This window comes from Cervus elaphus, chromosome 29, assembly GCF_910594005.1.
Source record: "Cervus elaphus chromosome 29, mCerEla1.1, whole genome shotgun sequence".
Classification (NCBI taxonomy): domain Eukaryota; kingdom Metazoa; phylum Chordata; class Mammalia; order Artiodactyla; family Cervidae; genus Cervus; species Cervus elaphus.
In genome coordinates, this window is record NC_057843.1 from 12,904,913 (window position 1) to 12,923,316 (window position 18,404).

At 36.3% G+C, this 18,404-nt stretch overlaps 1 long non-coding RNA gene across 1 annotated transcript in view; it reads left to right on the top strand.

Moving 5' to 3' along the window:
* Positions 1-4,567: 4,567 nt before the first annotated feature.
* LOC122685995 overlaps positions 4,568-18,404 on the top strand; it is a 225,212-nt gene continuing 211,375 nt past the window's right edge. Inside the window, exon 1 of the long non-coding RNA XR_006338602.1 lies at positions 4,568-4,705. This is a non-coding gene — a long non-coding RNA (uncharacterized LOC122685995). The remainder of the gene's footprint in view (positions 4,706-18,404) is intronic.

The following is an 18,404-nucleotide window of genomic DNA, read 5'->3' on the forward strand; positions in this document are numbered from 1 at the left end:
ATTCATGTCAAGAAAACTTGAGTGGCTTTAGTTGCTTGAAAGAGCATTAGAATCATATTATTAATGCAAAATAAGAAAACATGATAGAAAACTTTAAAACCAATAGAATATGCCATCTTAGGATTATGCCAACATAGAAAACTTTCAAAGGGATGTGGTATCTAGAACTAAGATTGAAGAGTCTCCTATATGTAAGGTCATCCTAGAATGGTATTATGCGGAAATTTTAAAACACTTAGAAGGTTGTCATATTTCACGAGATATTGAGAAATCTTGAAATGTACTGAAATAAGGAAACTGAAAGGGGATACATCTTGTAGCAGATTACCTGCTTTGTCAAGACTTGTAGTGGAGTGGAGGCTGAATAGCCTTTTGGTGTGGAATAGAAAAAACAACCAGGAAAAGTGGTAAATTTAATTGCAATGTTAGCTTTAGTTCTAGTGTTTTGGGGGTTTCTTGGAAATTAGGCAATAAGGTCTAAGTGGTTACAGAAAACAGGATTTGTCCTCAGTAAGATTTATACAGGGAGATTTAACTTTGAAACTTTAGCCTAAATAAGTCATATTATGATTACTTATTGCCTGCACTCAACTAATACTGGTCATATTTGGTATATTTCTTGGGTAGGTTTTGAATACATAAGACTCAAGATAATTTAGTTTAAGTTTCCTTGGTGGCTCAGATGGTAAAGAGTCTGCCTGCTATGTGGGATACCAGAGTCTGATCCCTGGGTTGGGAAGATCTCCTGGAGAAGGAAATGACAACCCACTCCAGTATTCTTGCCTGGAAAATCCCATGGACAGAGGAGCTCAGGAGACTGAGCCTGGCAGGCTACAGTCCATGGGGTCCCAAAGAGTTGGACATGACTGAGTGACTTCACTTTCACTTTCAATAATAGAAAGGTCCAGAAGGCATTTCTATGCAATGCAATCACTGACCGTAATTTTTTTTTTTTTTGTCTTTTTTAATCTGGAAAGATATTAATGATACATTCTTAAGTGACGCTTGCAAAAAATCATGCTATTCATTAGAAGTACTGAATCCTGGGCACTTGTAACTAAAACAGAGTCTCTCTATTATTATACTGTTTTTTAAATAGCAGTGAATTTTCATATGAACATTTCTAAAAGAGAAACAATCTCTACAGAGCAATAAGTTTAAAGATATTTTGAAACTTCCATTTCATTTTATTTCTTTGGATATTTAACTGTAAATTAACATTTTTTGAAAATGAAAATAATATATAGCAAGGGCTTATGAAGCAAATGAAGTCAGAAGGGAGGTTATTTCATAAATGATAAAAATGCTTATATAGAACTTGTTTTTGCAAACTGTTTTTACCACACACAGAGAATAGAGAAGATAACACCATCTTCTTCCAGTGCCAAATTCCCACTACCCAGGTCCCCAGAGTAGATTCCAGTTGCTCTAATGCTTGTTTAGAGAAGTCTTTCAAATATATAAGGAACATTAAATTAAATTATTCAGTGCTGCATCTTTAACTAGGACACTGTAGTTAACAGACACCTTGCCTGCCTCAGAGAGGGTAACCATAGAGAGTTAAGTGTAGATATAATTATATAACCATGTTACTTAAATAATGTAAGTATGGAGTCTTAGCCTTTATTTAGACATGAACACATAATATCATTTAGTTAAAAACAATGCTGAAGGATCCTAAACTTTTCAGTATCAACCTGTTTGATTAAAAAAAAAGTTTTGTAACCCATAGGAAATCTCCAAGAGTAGTACAGCAAATACCCATTTATTCTTCACCCAGATTTAGCAATTGTTTACATTTTAGTATATACATATAATTCAGTATATGTTCTTGAAAATATTTTCAAACCATTTGAAAGTTGGAGGCATCATGTTATTTTTGCCCTAAATACTGCAATGTGCGTCTTCTAATAAGGGCATTCCTCTTTATAATTACATAAATATGTCTTCCGCATAGTCCTTGTCTCACCTTAGGAAAAATAGTAATAGTTTAAAAGTGTCATGTGCTATAGGAACCATATTTAAATTTCACCTTTTTAAATGAAATATAATAATAATAAAAAACTCCTGGGTTTTAGAGCTTCTTTTCATTCATGATCTAATCACGTTTCATTCATTGTATTTGGATGCTTCATCTGTTCAGACTCTTTAGACAAGTCCCTGTGGCTTCTTTATAAATAAAATTTTTATTTTAGAATGGTTTTAGATTTGCAAAAACAATTATGAACATAGAACATAGAGTTCTCATATAATCTGCACCATATTTTCTCTATTATATACATCTATATTAGTGTGGTACATTTGTTACAGCTGGTGAACCAATACTGATACATTTATTAATTAAATCCATGTTTATTCATATTCCCATAGACTGTTTTTTAATCCAAGGTCCTCTTTTATTTTCCAGAATTGCATCTGGAATAAATTTAGTTACATTTTGTTAGGCTTGTCTTGGCTGTGAAAGTTCACAGGCTTTTCTTTTTTTTGACGGCCTTCATAATTTTTAGGATCACTGACCAGATAGTTTATAGAATTTATGTTGATTGGAAATTGCCTGATATTTTTTCTCATAATTGTACTATGATTATCAGTGTTTGGAAGAGGACTGCAAAAATAAAGTGTTATTTTCATCACACCATACATAATTCTTGGTTTTGTGTTGGTTTGCTATGGCTGCCATAACAGAATATCTCAGACTGGGTAGTTTAGAGAAGGGAATTTATTTTTCTTACAGTTCTGGAGGCTGGATCTAAGATCAAAATGTCAGCGGATAGTTTGCAGATGGTTGTCTTTGCCTTTTTCCTTCATGTAATCTTTCCTCTGTGTTGGTGTCTCCTCTGTGTTCAGATTTCTTCTTAGAAGGTCCCTGGTCAGATTGGATTAGGGCCCACCCTAACAGCATCATTTTAACTTAAATCACTTTTTTTTCAGGGACTTCACTTATTTAAACCAGTTTTAGGTTCCTAGAGAATGTATGGTGTAGAGATTTCCCATATGTGTTCAACCACCATGCATGTATAGCCTCTTTCATTATCTACATCTCTCACTAAGATGTTACATTTGTTACAATTGATGAACTTGTATTGGCATATTAGGATCACCCAAAGCCCACATTTTACATTATAGTTCATGCTTGATGATCTAACTCTAAAGTTTATATAGAGAGGTGGAAGACCCAGAAGAGCCATCACAGAAATGAATGTACAGAATGGAGTTCGAGGACTGAAATTAGACAACTTCGAAATTTACTATAAAGCTACTGTAATCAAGATACAATAATATATGATATATATTGTAGAGAATTAAATACATTGTTGCTTTTTTCCTTTGAATAACCTGTCCAATTATGAATAAGGAAATCACACGTTTTATTTTACCTTCACTTATTTGTTCTTTGATGCTTTTCTATACTTCGTGTACATCGGAGTCTGAGCTATTTCCCTCTCTCCAAAGATTGTCTTTTAACATATTTTGCAAGGCATCCTTATTAGCAGTAAACTCCTTCAATTTGGAAGTTTCTATTGATGTATCCTGGAGCTCAGAGATTCTTTCCTCAGCTGTGTCTAGTCTACTAATAAGCCCATCAAAGTATTTCTTCCAAATTCGTCATTGCTGTAATAGTGCCTTTGAGCTCTACCATTTCCTTTTATTTCTTGAGAATTTCCCTCTCTCTGGGTTACATCGCTCATCTGTTCTTGCATGCAATCTACTTTACCTATTAGAGCCCTTAGCATATTCATCACAGTTTTTAAAATTCTGACCCGATAATTCCAATATCTCTGTTGTATCCAACTCTGTTACTGATGCTTGGTTTGTGTCTTCAAATTGTACTTTCAGCCTTTTATTGTGCTTTGTAACTTGATCTTTATAGCCAGACATGATCTATGGGTAAAATGAACTGCTGTAACACGGCTTTAGTAATGTGGTGCTGCGGTTGGGGCAATGGGACACATTCTATGATTTGGTTTCAGTCTTTTAATACGCCTGTGCCTCTGGATGGTGAATTTAATAAGTGTTCTTAGTTTTTTATTTCTCCTTTAATTAAAATGGGATGGCTAGAATTGAGTATTTCCCTTCTCCAAAGTAGAAAGCTAGGGCTTCCCAGGGGGTTCAGTGGTAAAGAATCTGCCTGCCAGTGCAGGAGATGCAGGGGACGCAGGTTCGAAGCCTGGGTCAGGAAGATCCCAGGGAGGAGGGCATGGCAATTCGCTCCAGTATTCCTGCCTGGGAAATCCCATGGATGGAGGAGACTGGCTGGCTACACTCCACGGGGTCGCAAAGAGTCGGACAGGAGTGAGCTACGGAGCACCCACGCAATAAAAGGCTACAGCTGGCTGGAGTTGGGTATTGCCCTTCCCCCAGCTTATTTAGGAACTATCCCAGAAGTTTGGATTCGCCTTAATTAGTTTCTCCTGAAGGCATTCTTGTTAAGAACAGAGTGCTCTGGTCTATTTCAAGGCTGTTACATTTCCCCTCCCCCTGGGCGATGCATTAGGGGATTTTTCTCTGATTTCACTTGAGGACCTGGTTGAGCTCCGGCAGGCAACTCTCTGCAGATTGTGGGGATCCTCAAATGACTGGGTTCCTCTGGACTACTTTAACTCTCTCGTCTACACTTAGCGTCTAGCAGTTCGCCAACCAAGGTTCGGGTTTTCCTATGCGGACTGGCTTCTGCGGCAGTTTCTGCTCGTGGTTATCTGCTCCGGTAAGCTATCACACCTTGTTTTCTCCTTTCTGTCTTATTTTGGGGGCAGCGGTTTGCCCGAATTCTCCTCTCTTTTACCGGCTAAGAAAAGTTCTTCAGCTTTTTACCTGTTAGGATGGAATGGAGACTTCTAAAGCTTCTTACTTGTGGACCTAGAAACATTAACCTATAGGAACTTTCTCATGAGCGTATTTTCATATGCGAACAGGCAGATTAGAAAGCGTCGTGGTTGATACGTCTACCCATCCCATTAGGCACACATGTAGCCCATCCTGAGCCTCCCTCTCAACTTCAACAGTGAATGGCAACTCTCTCAAAAAAAAAAATTCTTTTTTCTTCATGTCTCTTCTATGCTTATAACCTGAGATCAAGTGACCTTACCTGAAGACATGGTGATCTTTCCCTCTATTTATAGAAGTAGACTTAAAATAAAAAGAAAGAAAAAGAAAACTTTGTGGTGTATATACAGAGGATTTGTACTTATTGTTATTATTTTTAAAATATTTGTTTGTTTGGCTGTTCTGGGTCTTAGTTGCCACGTGCAAACTCTCAGTTTTGGCATGTGAGATCTAGTTCCCTGACTAGGGTTTGAACCTGGTCCCCCCTACATTGGGAGTGCAGAGTCTTTACCACTAGATCACTGGGGAAGTCCCATACCAGAGGCTTTGTACTTTAAATACTCAAAAATCCATTTGGGGGGGGTTTGTTATTTATTTTAATATTCCTGAATAAAGAAACTGGCTAGTGAAGAAAAGACATTCTTTTAAAATTTTAGTTGTGCTAGGCCTTTGAATGATCAGGGATTTTGTGAGAGATCTGTGTCTAAAATGGGCTGAGGAGGTACTGCGTGCACTCTCTGGGGGGGTATTCAAACAGATATTTGACATACAGCTGATGCAGATATTGGAGAAGTAACTGGAACAACAGATGAGAATTAGTGTTTGTGTTCTAAGGTCTTTTCCTATGTGTAAATTTATACATTTTGAAAAATAATAGTAATGGTCATGAATTACACTTGAGTCTACCTTCATAGTCACCAAATCTTGAGTGAGTGAGTGAAGTGCTTTCTGTCTCTGCAGCCCCGTGGACTGTAGCCGGCCTGGTTCCTCTGTCCATGGGATTTCCCAGGCAAGAAAGAATACTGGAGTGGGTCGCCATTTCCTTCTCCAAATCTTAAAATTGTGACCCAAGTAACTAATTATTTGGTCAGGCAAAATACTGCCACTTGCTACTAACTGACCAATATTATCAAATGAACCAAATCCTTGAGGTCATATACTACAAATTCATTTTGAATGTTTTAACTCATATTTATATGCAAATACAATTTCTTTAAATTTGTAGGATTCTTTGTTGATAATAGGGAAGCTGTGGAGTAGGAAAATTTGAAATGTTCAGGCACCTAACTTACTAAAGAAGAAAGCAGAACTGAAAGATGAAGGAAAGGGCAAGCTGACTCATAAAGGCTTGAATTTGATTTGTGAGGGTGGAATGAAATATTATTGTGGAGTATGGGACATAACAGTGATACAAATAGGAACAATGTGTAGAAGATTTGTGACTTATGTGAGGTAATAGATAAATTTTATGATATAAAATTGATGTAAAAGGGGTCAGCTATAAGAAAGCATTGAAGCTCCGAAGGATCAGAATTGGAATGAACTTCAAGGAGGCAGAGAAGAGCTTTGAAAAGAAATCGCTTTGAACTCTGTGCACTTTGCAAAATGATGCAATTCAATTCCAAATTCTCTGGCATTTATGCATGTGATTTTAGGGGCAGCCAATAAAGGGCATCCATATTAATGTAAAATTGTATTTTCAAAAAAACATTCAAGAAACTTGCATTAGACTAAACATTCTTTTTTGTGTGAAATAAAGCACTTTAAAAGGCATCATATTAGCTTTAATGAAGTCAAAATTAGTGGCTATTCAATACTAGTTTGTTCATTATTTATGCCACTATCTTCTTCTGTCAGGTCATTGTCAGTTTGTTTTATTTGAAATGAGGTTTATAAAATATGGTGATGCTTTTTAAGTCTCTTCGACTTGTTCATGATTGGAACATGCATTTATAAATAAATGTGAAACTTCTTACGTATCACTGCTGCTTCTGCTAAGTTGCTTCAGTTGTGTCCGACTCTGTGCGACCTCATAGATGGCAGCCCACTAGGCTCCCCCGTCCCTGAGATTCTCCAGGCAAGAACACTGGAGTGGGTTGCCATTTCCTTCTCCAATGCATGAGAGTGAAAAATGAAAGTGAAGTCGCTCAGTCGTGTCCGACTCTTAGCGACCCCATGGACTGCAGCCTACCAGGCTCTTCTGTCCTTGGGATTTTTCCAGGCAAGAGTACTGGAGTAGATTGCCATTGCCTTCTCCATGCATATCACTAGTTCTTTGGAAATAAAAAATACATTACTAATCCTAGTGGTTTCCAAGAACATGATTGTCTGTTGATACCACGAACTTTACTAATTCAGTATGTTCAATGGTTAGAAAAATAAACTTGACTTTCCTTGATGAATAGTGGATTAGTAGTCCCAGGATATCATGGCACTTATTTTTAAAATACAAAATAACATTTTGGCTAGAAGACTATTCAGTGCTTTCTTTTTTTTCCCTCCCTGTTTTAGTCTATAGTGAACAGAAAATCATATGAAAGCAGGTGAGCTAGCAATCATACAGTTCAACTAATTACCAATATCAATACTCTTCACATGATTGCATAGAGCTATTGTAATTTTCATAGAGGACAGGAAGATATTTAAGGTATATATGGGTTAATGGTCACATGCTATCTATATAAATGAATAATTCTATTTCAGCCAGACCTATGATGCTGTAATTAAAGTTTGCAAAGACTGAATTTGGGTTGTTAGCAGCATAATTGGGCTTCGAGACAACAAAAATTGGACATGGACCAAACTGGGATCCTAAGCAGGATTTCAGAAATAGCAAAAGTTTTTCAAAGGGTAGGATTGTAAAGATATTCCTTTAAAGTGAATGTTTTCTAGTCAAATTTAATTCTGTAACTTCCTTTGTAACTCTACAGAAACATACTTCAATTAAAGAGTACCTAGTAATAGTGTTATTTCAAGTGCAGTACTTCAAAGAAAGAAAGTTTTCAGTTAATAAACATTACAATAGGCACTTGGTTTATTTCAAGTAAAATCAGTTGTTAAAAACAAATTGGAATTTTGCTTGGTTATTTTCAAGATCAGTTCTTTAGAAATATGCATCATAAAATTTTAGATTTTATGCTATGAGCTTAAGAGCAAATTAATAGAAAGTATGTAAAATACAATTGTTGATTCCTACTTTACTAGATTGCGGGTGTTTTAGATTTTTTTACTTTATATTTGAAATGGGAAACTGAAGTGATTTTCCTTCTTAACATGCCAATCACTTGTTACCATACCTAATTTTAAGTTCATGAAAATATATAAATATAATTTTTTAGCTTAAATAGTTTTACCATGACAATGTAAGCAAGGAAAATTACTTAAAATACCAGTTTTTTTTTGTTTCTTTGGAAGCAGTCCTAAAACTATGCAAGTTAAAACTGAACTTTTAATAAATCTACATATATTATCAAAGATGGAAGAATTATATAAGATACCATGTTTATGCATAAATGTTATGCAAACAAGAGGTGTGTATAAAAGAATTCATTAGAACATATCATAGAACATACTATGTACCTCAGCGTAATATATATGTGAATTAGGTGTTTAATTTGAAAATTCTAGTTGAGAGATTAAAAGTAGAAAATCTAAGTATAATGAGTTTCAATAATGCACTTAATTTAAGCAGTCTACTGAAATATTACTTTAATTTTAAGTGATGTAAAAATATTGAGATTGTTTCCATACTAGACCTTTGGAATTTGGGGTGTATTTTGTAGTGATCATACATTTCAGTTTAATTATTAAAGTATAGTTGACTTACAATATTATACTAGTTTCAGGTGTACAACATAGTTATTCAGAATTTTTTATAGATTGTCCTCCATTTAAAGTTATTGTAAAATAATGACTCTATTGCCTGTGCTGTGCAATATCCTTATATATTTTTTTATCTTATGTATAAGTTTGTACCTCTTAATCCCCTATCTCAGTATTGGCCCTCCCCCTCTACACCTCTCCCCACTGTTAACCACTAATTTACTATATCTGAGTCTGTGTGTTATATTCATTCTTTTGTATGTTTTAGATTCTACGTATGAGTGAAAATATACAATATTTGTCTTTCTCTGACTTTTTTCACCACAAATTTCTATGTTGACAGTGCACATTTTTAAGTATTCAGCAGTCATGTATGGCTAGTGGCTTTTCTTGGCAAACACAGTTCTGTACAAAGAAGGAAAGAGTGTTTCTCAATGTTAAAGGTTGAAGTAGGAGGAAGAGACATTTTCCCTCTGGGTAAATATTTAACCATCCTACTTGCAGTCAGTTGGAAACAGAAACTTGAATTTATAATAAACAAAACTTAAGTAAATAAATAATCTAGCCTTAAACGTCCATTTACAAAATTACTTTAAATTGTTATTTAAGGGTATTCAACTTGAAACTATGCTGACTAAAATAATGACCTTAATATATATTGATATGTCTGAATTATTTCAGTGATATGCATGAGAAAAACAATGGAATATTGAACTAAAGATAGAATTTTATACCAGAAATTTCATGGCTTTAAACTCAAAATAGGAATATTATGCCTCAAAGATTAATTTATATGTTACCAACTATCTATGTATGAGGAATAAACCAGAAAAAAATACCAGTGAACAGAAACCTTTACATGGTGGTAAAGTTGTTCTGTAGAAAGAGCTCATACTAGTAAATTACAAAGAAATAAACTCTGACATTACCTTTCCCACTTGCTGAGTGGCCTGGAAAAAGTTATGTTTCTCTCTGAATCTCGAGTTTTCTCTTCTCTGAAATGACTATACCTTCCTTTCAGAGCTATGCCAATAAATATAATCAAAGACACCATTCAAGTTTCCATGAAAAGTATTTGCTGATCACATATCATGTTTACATGTCAAACAATAGATTCTAATACATACTAGTGTTGCTCTTTCCTGAAAGTACCTCACTCTGTTGCTATGCCCCCTTTGACATTTCGTAGTCTCAGAAAAAAATCTGAAACATGTCAAACACTGATTTGATTAAACAACATTATTTGCTTCTAGCAACTTCAGTTCAGTCGCTCAGTCATACCCGACTCTTTGTGACCCCATGGACTGCAGCACGCCAGGCCTCCCTGTCCATCACCAACTCCTGGACTTTACTCAAGCTCATGTGCACTGAGTCAGTGATGCCATCCAACCATCTCATCCTCTGTTGTCCCCTTCTCCTCCTCCCTTTCATCTTTCCCAGCATCACGGTCTTTTCAAATGAGTCAGTTCTTCGCATCAGGTGGCCAAAAGTATTGGATCAGCTTCAGCATCAGTCCTTTCAGGAAACACTCAGGACTGATCTCCTTTAGGATGGACTGGTTGGATTTCCTTGCAGTCCAAGGGACTCTCAAGAGTCTTCTCCAACAACACAGTTCAAAAGCATCAATTCTTCAGCACTCGGCTTTCTTTATAATCCTACTCTCATATCCATACATGACTACTGAAGAAACCATAGCTTTGACTAGTTTTACCTTTGTTGGCAAAGTAATGTCTCTGCTTTTTAATGTGCTGTCTAGGTTGGTCATAACTTTTCTTCCAAGGAACAAGCCTCTTTTAATTTCATGGCTGCAGTCACCATCTGCAGTGATTTTTGGAGCCCCCAAGTGTAAAGTCTGTCACTGTTTCCACAGTTTCCCCATCTATTTGCCATGAAGTGATGGGACCAGATGCCATGATCTTAGTTTTCTGAATGTTGAGCTTTAAGCCAACATTTTCACTCTCCTCTTTCACATTCATTAAGAAGCTCTTTAGTTCCTCTTCACTTTCTGCCAAAAGGGTGGTGTCATCTGCATATCTGAGGTTATTGATATTTCTCCCAGCAACCTTGATTCCAGCTTGTGCTTCTTCCAGCCCAGTGTTTCTCATGATGTACTCTGCATAAGCAGGGTGACAATATACAGCCTTGATGTACTCCTTTTCCTGTTTGGAACCCAGTCTGTTGTTCCATGTCCAGTTCTAACCGTTACTTCATGACCTGCATACAGATTTCTCAAGAGGCAGGTCAGGTGCTCTGGTATTCCCATCTCTTTCAGAATTTTCCATAGTTTACTGTGATCCACACAGCCAAAGGCTTTGGTATAGTCAATAAAACAGAAATAGATGTTTTTCTGGAACTCTTGCTTTTTCGATGATCCATTGGATGTTGGCTATTTGATCTCTCATTCCTCTGTCTTTCCTAAAACCAGCTTGAACATCTGGAAGTTCATGGTTCACATACTGTTGAAGCCTGGCTTGGAGAATTTTGAGCATTACTTTACTAGCGTGTGAGATGAGTATAATTGTGCGGTAGTTTGAGCATTCTTTGGCATTGCCTTTCTTTGGGATTGGAATGAAAACTCAACTTGTCCAGTCCTGTGGCTACTGCTGAGTATTGCGAATTTGCTGGCATATTGAGTGCAGCACTTTCACAGCATCATCTTTTAGGATTGAAATAGCTCAGCTGGAATTCCATCACCTCCACTAGCTTTGTTTGTAGTGATGCTTAATTTACTTTTCTTTAGTTTCATAAAGTACAAGCTTGGATTATTAGAGTTCCATCTTCATTTCTGACTGAGGTGTTTATTGCTATGAATTTTGTTCTGTTCACTGCTTTCACCGCATCCCATAAATGTTGTTATATTTTAATTTAATTTAGTCTGAATATTTATTAATGTTAACATGATATATCATTCTCCATCACATTACTTTTGGCTTATCTATATCTACATTTAAAGTGGGTTTCTTATTTTTAACATATGGTTGGATCTTGAGTTTCATTCACTCTGAAAACTTCTTTGTAATTGCTATATCTAGATCAGTAATATTTCATATGGATATTGACATAGAATAGTTGCATGTTGACAATGGTTTCCTACTTATTGAAGTTGTTCTGCATTTTTTTTTCTGTTTTCCCTTTTTATTTGCCTTAGGTTAATTGAGCATTTTATATGATTCCATTTTCTCTCCTCTCTTAGTTCATTAATTACACTTTAAAAAGAAAACTTTATTAATTTTTAGAGTAGTTTTTGGTTGAAAATAAAATGGAAAGGCAGATACAGAGGCTTCCCATATGCCTCTTGTTCGCACATATGAACAACCTCCCCCATATCCACATCACTGATGAGAATGGTTCATGCTTTACCAAGGATGAACCTAGACTCACACATCATCACTCCAGCTCTGCAGTCCACAGTATGGCTCCTCTTAGTGATTTGCATTCTTGGCTTTGGACAAATATCTAGTGAGATATATATATATATCTATCTCACTATATATATTGTATATAGTACTGTAAAGAGTATTTTCTCAGTCCTGAATATCCTCTGTGCTTCACTGATTCATACCGGTCCCCAAAGCCACTGGCAGCCACTGATCTCGTTGTCTTCACAGTTTTGCTTTTACCAGAGTGTCTTGTCTTATATTTGGAATCATACAGAATGTAGCCTTTTCAGATTGCCTCTTTTTTTTTTTACTTAGTAATAATGCATTTAAGGTTTCTATATGTCATTTCATGGCTTAATAGATCATTTAATACTAAGTAATATTCTGTTGTCTGGATGTACCACAATTTATTTATTCCTATTCCTTCTCCTACCGAAGGACATCTTGGTTGCTTGCAAGTTTGGTAGTTGTGAATAACGCTCCAATAAATATCCACATACAAGTTCTTGTGTTGACATATTTTCAGCTATTTTAGGTAAATACCAATGAGTATGATTGCTGGGTCTTAAAATAAGTGTATGTTTGTTTTTGTAAGAAACTTGTGGGCTGTCTTTCAAAGAGACTGTACCGTTTTGATTCCTTCCAGCAATGAATGAGAGCTATGTCCATGTTCATATCAGTATTGGTGTTGTGAGTGTTCTGGATTTTGACCATTCTTGTAGGTGTGTTCGGTTCAGTTCAGTTCAGTCACTCAGTCGTGTCCAACTCTTTGCGACCCCATGAATCGCAGCACGCCAGGCCTCCCTGTCCATCACCAGCTCCGTGGGTGTGTGGTGGTATCTTATTAGTGCTTTAATGTGCATTTCTCTGACATGGTATGGAACGTCTTTTTGTATGCCTGTTTTCCACCTGTATATTTTCTCTGAGGTGTTGATCTTCATTTTTAAACTCAGATTTGGTTTCTAATAGCTAAGATTTTTATTGAAGTATTGTTGACATATATATATACACACGCACACATATATATATAGTTGAAGTATAGCATAAGTGACAGATGCACAGTATAGTACTTTACAACTTTTAAAGGTTACACTCAATTTATAGTTATTGGAAAATATTAGCTGTACCCCCTGTGCTGTGCGGTATCTCCTTGTAGCTACTTTATACATAATAATTTTTGCCTCTTAATTCTCTACCCCTATCATGTCCCTCCCCCTTCCCTCACTCCACTGGTAACCACTAGTTTGTTCTCTATATAGGAGTCTGTTTCTTTTTTGTTGTTGTTGTTATATTCATTAGGTTGTACTATTTAGACTCAACAGTTAAGTTAAATCATACAATAGTTTTGTCCTACTTGTTTTATTTAGCATAATACCCTCCAAGTCCATCCATGTTACTGCAAATGGCAAAATTTTATTCTTTACAATGGCTGACTAGTAGTCCTATGTGTCTGTATCTTTTTTCATTTCAAAGTTGATATATTAATAAGTAGGTTTCTTATTTGAACTTAAAGAATGGAATGATATTTGAATTCAGTATGAAAAAATATGCCTTGAGAAGTTATCCTTCAATAGTGAAGGAGAAATAAGACTTGCTCACACAAACAACTTTTTTTTTTTTTTTTTTGCCAGAGCACTTGCCTTGGAAAAAAGCTCAAATGAAAATCTTTAGGGAAGAAGTAAGTAATGTAGAATATATACATGAGACTCTCAGGTCTACATGAAGGAAAGCGCATAGGATGAGGAATGAATGAAGAGTTTTAGATCCAGCTGAGCTAAAGACACCCAGCAGAGAACACTCCCCCATGATGATCAGGAACTGACAAGGGTGATAGCCTCCCCCCGCACCGGGATGAATTTCAGTTTCCTATCTTACTATCATCTAGATCAGGGTTCCCCAACCTCCCTGATCTTATGCCTGATGATCTTAGGTGGAATTGATGGAATAATAAAATAAATTGCATGATAAATATGATGCACTTGAATTATCCTGAAACCATCCTCATCCTCCCCCAGGTCTATGGAAAAATTGTCTTCCGTGAAACTAATCCCTAGTGCCAAAAATGTTGGGGACCGCTGTCTGTCTAATATCAGTACACATTTCAGCATGGTTTCCTGACCTTTGTTCATCCTCTTATGGAGAATAATTTAGGTTTGTTTTTGGAGAAGCCTTACCTGATATAGGGTCCAAGTGCATGTGATGTATTGAAGTAAGGTTTTTAGGGAAAAAAATGAGCGAGGGAATCAGGATGGGTCAGGGAAAGAAACTAAGTAAGGATGTGGTCTTACCTGGAATCTAACTCAGCCTGAACCCCTGGGACTCCCTGGAGCATAAATGGTTTCACATATCTGTCTTGCCCTGTGACAATAGGCCTTTTGTAACCCCAAGTCAGGGAGTCATTACTTACAGGGTAGCCTCAGAAGACGGATAACCTACCATGCATCATGTTTACTAACCTCAACAAGTTCCAAAAATTTTAGGAGCACATGTTTTAAAACAGGCCTGTGATCAATCTGAAGGTGTACTTTATTCATGTAACATAAGTTGTGCTCAGGTCTTTAAGATGAAATATTTCACTGTATATAAACTCCACCCAATTCTCAAATGTATTCAGTAGCACCTTCATGTTTTGATATATTCTGATTGTATTAGAATGATCTGTAATTATGGATGTAATAGTCATTTTTCTGCATCACCCCAGTAGCTTGTAGAGCTTGTAGCAATATAGGGAGTACCATTTCACTCTCTTACTATCCTTAGGCCAAATGTTACCTGGCACCTGCTCACTGAATCAATTATGAGCTTACTACAACAGAGGGCAAAGACAGTCATCACTGGAGAGCTCAATCATGTTTTCTGTTCACTGTGACAATCATTTCCTTTCTTTTCATCAGTTTCCTGGAAACGCTCCATATCTGCTTTACTTTATAACACACAGTCTTCTAAGATAAAACATCTCCAAGGTTCATTAAAAGCAAATAATCTCCAAGTGATGTGGGACCCACTAGTTAAATATAAACTAAACAGTCACTTCACTTTCAAAAGAAAATGCCTTGTTGCTGAAGATCTTTAAATGATCCTATCTTAATTTTTGTTATTTTCTCCCATTATCACAAATTCTCCAATGTTGGAGGAGATTCTTGAGAGTCCCTTGGATTGCAAGGAGATCAAACCAGTCAATCCTTAAAGGACATCAGTCCTGAATATTCATTGGAAGGACTGATGCTGAAGCTGAGTCTCTAATACTTTGGCCTCCTGATGTGAAGAACTGACTCATTGGAAAAGACCCTGATGGTGGGAAAGATTGAAGGTGGGAGAAGAAGGGGATGACAGAGGATGAGATGGTTGGATGGCATCACTGACTCGATGGACATGAGTTTGAGCAGGGAGTTGGTGATGGACAGGGAAGCCTGGCGTGCTGCAGTCCATGGGGTCGCAAAGAGTCGGACACGACTGAGCGACTGAACTGAACTGTACCATAAACACTTAGATATGTTAAGTTAGTGCAGATCCCTTCGTTCTATCTAAAGGTGACTTACTTATCCCGTTCTTTTCAGTTTAACCCATATTGAAATTGCATTTCAGCAAACTTACATGTCAATAAAAGAGCATAACTTTGAGCTGACTCTGAATGCTTTATGTGGGCTGTTAGAAAATAATCTGTTTACTTAGGAGAGTTGAAGACCATCCCATAGTTGCTCAACTATGTTTCTGTAGAAAGTAAATGAGAAATCATTTGTAAATTGGGAGCAAACAGTTCAATAGTCTAAGATGGACTTCTGAAATATAGAATGGGAATCACATTTTTGCTTCACAGTATGATTTTTTTAATTTTAATTTACTGACTTGTTAAGTTGAAACTTGTTTTCTTTACTGAATAGACAAGTCAAGTCTGAGTTTTAAAATTTGTTAGCCAGTTAGGAAACTTTTCTATTTAGAGTACAAAAGATTTTACTTGTTGTTGGAGTTGGGAAGCTTTGTTTTCCCTTATCATGTGTTACAGAAATAGTATGTGAAAGACTATATCGGATTTGTTCACAGGAGTTTTAGAAGTCAATATCTCCTACAAAGCAGCATATAACAGTTATAGGTAATTTGTTCTGCCACTTCTGAATTGCTGTTTAAGTGAATGTGTAAATAAGCTGACTTTTCCCCTGATGGGCCAGTATATTTTAATGCTAGGAGAAACTGCTGAGCAAATTAAGAGATGTATTCCATATTCTCAAATGAGTTTGTCAGGAGAGAATATGGATTCAGAAGTTCATGATAACATGGCTTTTATTTTTTTGGAGTGCGCTGGTAGCTTTGGCTACAGAACATCATGCGTCCACCTCTGCTCTGAATTTTGGTAGTTCACTTTTTCATAAAAATTGTGACAAATTGTGTGATGGTTAGATTGACATTTAGTATTTATTGATTTAATATTAATATTTAGCATAATATATCAATTAACATTATATAACCTTAATATTATATAATCAATGACATATTATATAATAATATTATAAAATATCATGAAATGTTAATGTATTAACTATATAATAATAATATATTGATCAAATATTAATATTACTGAAGTGTGTAGACTTTCCCATCTCCAGGGGATCCTCCCAACCCAGGAATCGAACCCAAGTCTCCCACATTGCAGGTAGATTCTTTACCAGCTGAGCAACAAGGGAAGCCCAAGAATACTGGAGTGGGTAGCCTATCCCTTCTGCAGAGGATCTTCCCAACCCAGGAAATGAACTGGGGTCTCCTGAATTGCAGGTGGATTCTTTACCAACTGAGCTATCAGGAAAGCCCAAGTTAATATTAAATATTTTTAATAAGTATCACAATTTTCACTGTTAGTTACTACAGTGATATAATTGTTTTATCTAAATGATATGGAATCCAGTTCTACTAACCCACATTCACATGTTATATATAACAAATATATATAAAGTACATACATACATCAGTTCAGTTCAGTCGCTCAGTCATACTTGTGTATAAATACATAGGTCTTTTATTTCCTTTGAAATCCAGTCACTAAATAGAATGTTCTTGCTTGGTTTGAAATATCAGTTAGGTATATTATGTAAGAAGTCAGAGCTTTAAAAATAGATAGATTCTCAAAACAGATCAAAAGTAAAAAGGTAGAAACCAAACATAAGTCTTTTAAGAAAGTGGTAAATAAATTGGAGAAAGAGTAAATATAAATGGATTTTCAATTATAAAATACATAAGTGTATTTAATATATAAATGTATTAAAATATACACTCAGTTCATTTGCTCAGTCATGTGCAACTCTTTGTGACCCCAAGTCTTGCAACACAAAAGGCTTCCCTGTCCGTCACCAACTCCCCGAGCTTTCTCAAATTCATGTCCATCAAGTCGGTGATGCCATCCAGCCATCCTGTCCGCTGTCATCCCGTTCTCCTCCCGCCTTCAGTCTTTCTCAGCATCAGGGTCTTTTCCAATGAGTCAGTTTCTTCACATCAGGTGGCCAAAGTATTGGAGTTTCAGCTTCAGCATCAGTTTTTCCTATAAATATACAGAGCTGATTTCCTTTAGGATTGACTGGCTTGATCTCCTTGCAGTCCAAGGGACTCTCAAGAGTCTTCTCCAACACCACAGTTCAGAAGCATCTATTCTGCACTCAGCCTTCTTTATGGGCCAACCCTCACATCCATACAAGACCACCGGAAAAACCACAGCTTTGACTATACATACCTTTGTTGGTAAAGTAATGTGTCTGCTTTTTAATATGCTATCTAGGTTGGTCATAACTTTCCTTCCGAAGAGTAAGTATCTTTTAATTTCATGGCTGCAATCACCATCTGCAGTGATTTTGGAGCCCCCCAAAATAAATTCAGCCACTGTTGCCACTCTTTCCCCATCTATTTGCCATGAAGTGATGGGACCAGATGCCATGATCTTAGTTTTCTGAATGTTGAGCTTTAAGCCACCTTTTTCACTCTCCTCTTTCACTTTCATCAAGAGGCTCTTTAATTCTTCTTTGCTTTCTGCCATAAGGGTGGTGTCATCTGCATATTTGAGGTTATTGATATTTCTCCCGACAATCTTGATTCCAGCTTGTGCTTCATCCAGCCCAGCGTTTCTCATGATGTACTCTGCATATAAGTTAAATAAGCACGGTGACAATATACAGCTTCGACGTACTCCTTTTCCTATTTGGAACCAGTCTGTTGTTCCATATATAGATCATACCATCCTCTCCTCATCATTCTTACAAGTAGGAGAATGAAAGTAGTATGCAGGTGTAATGTTCCTGATTATTTAATAAGCTGATCAATCCAACACTAGCTCATAATCCTTCTATAATTCCTGGTCCACACTGTCTCATAGGCAGGGTATCTAAGATGGATACAGCA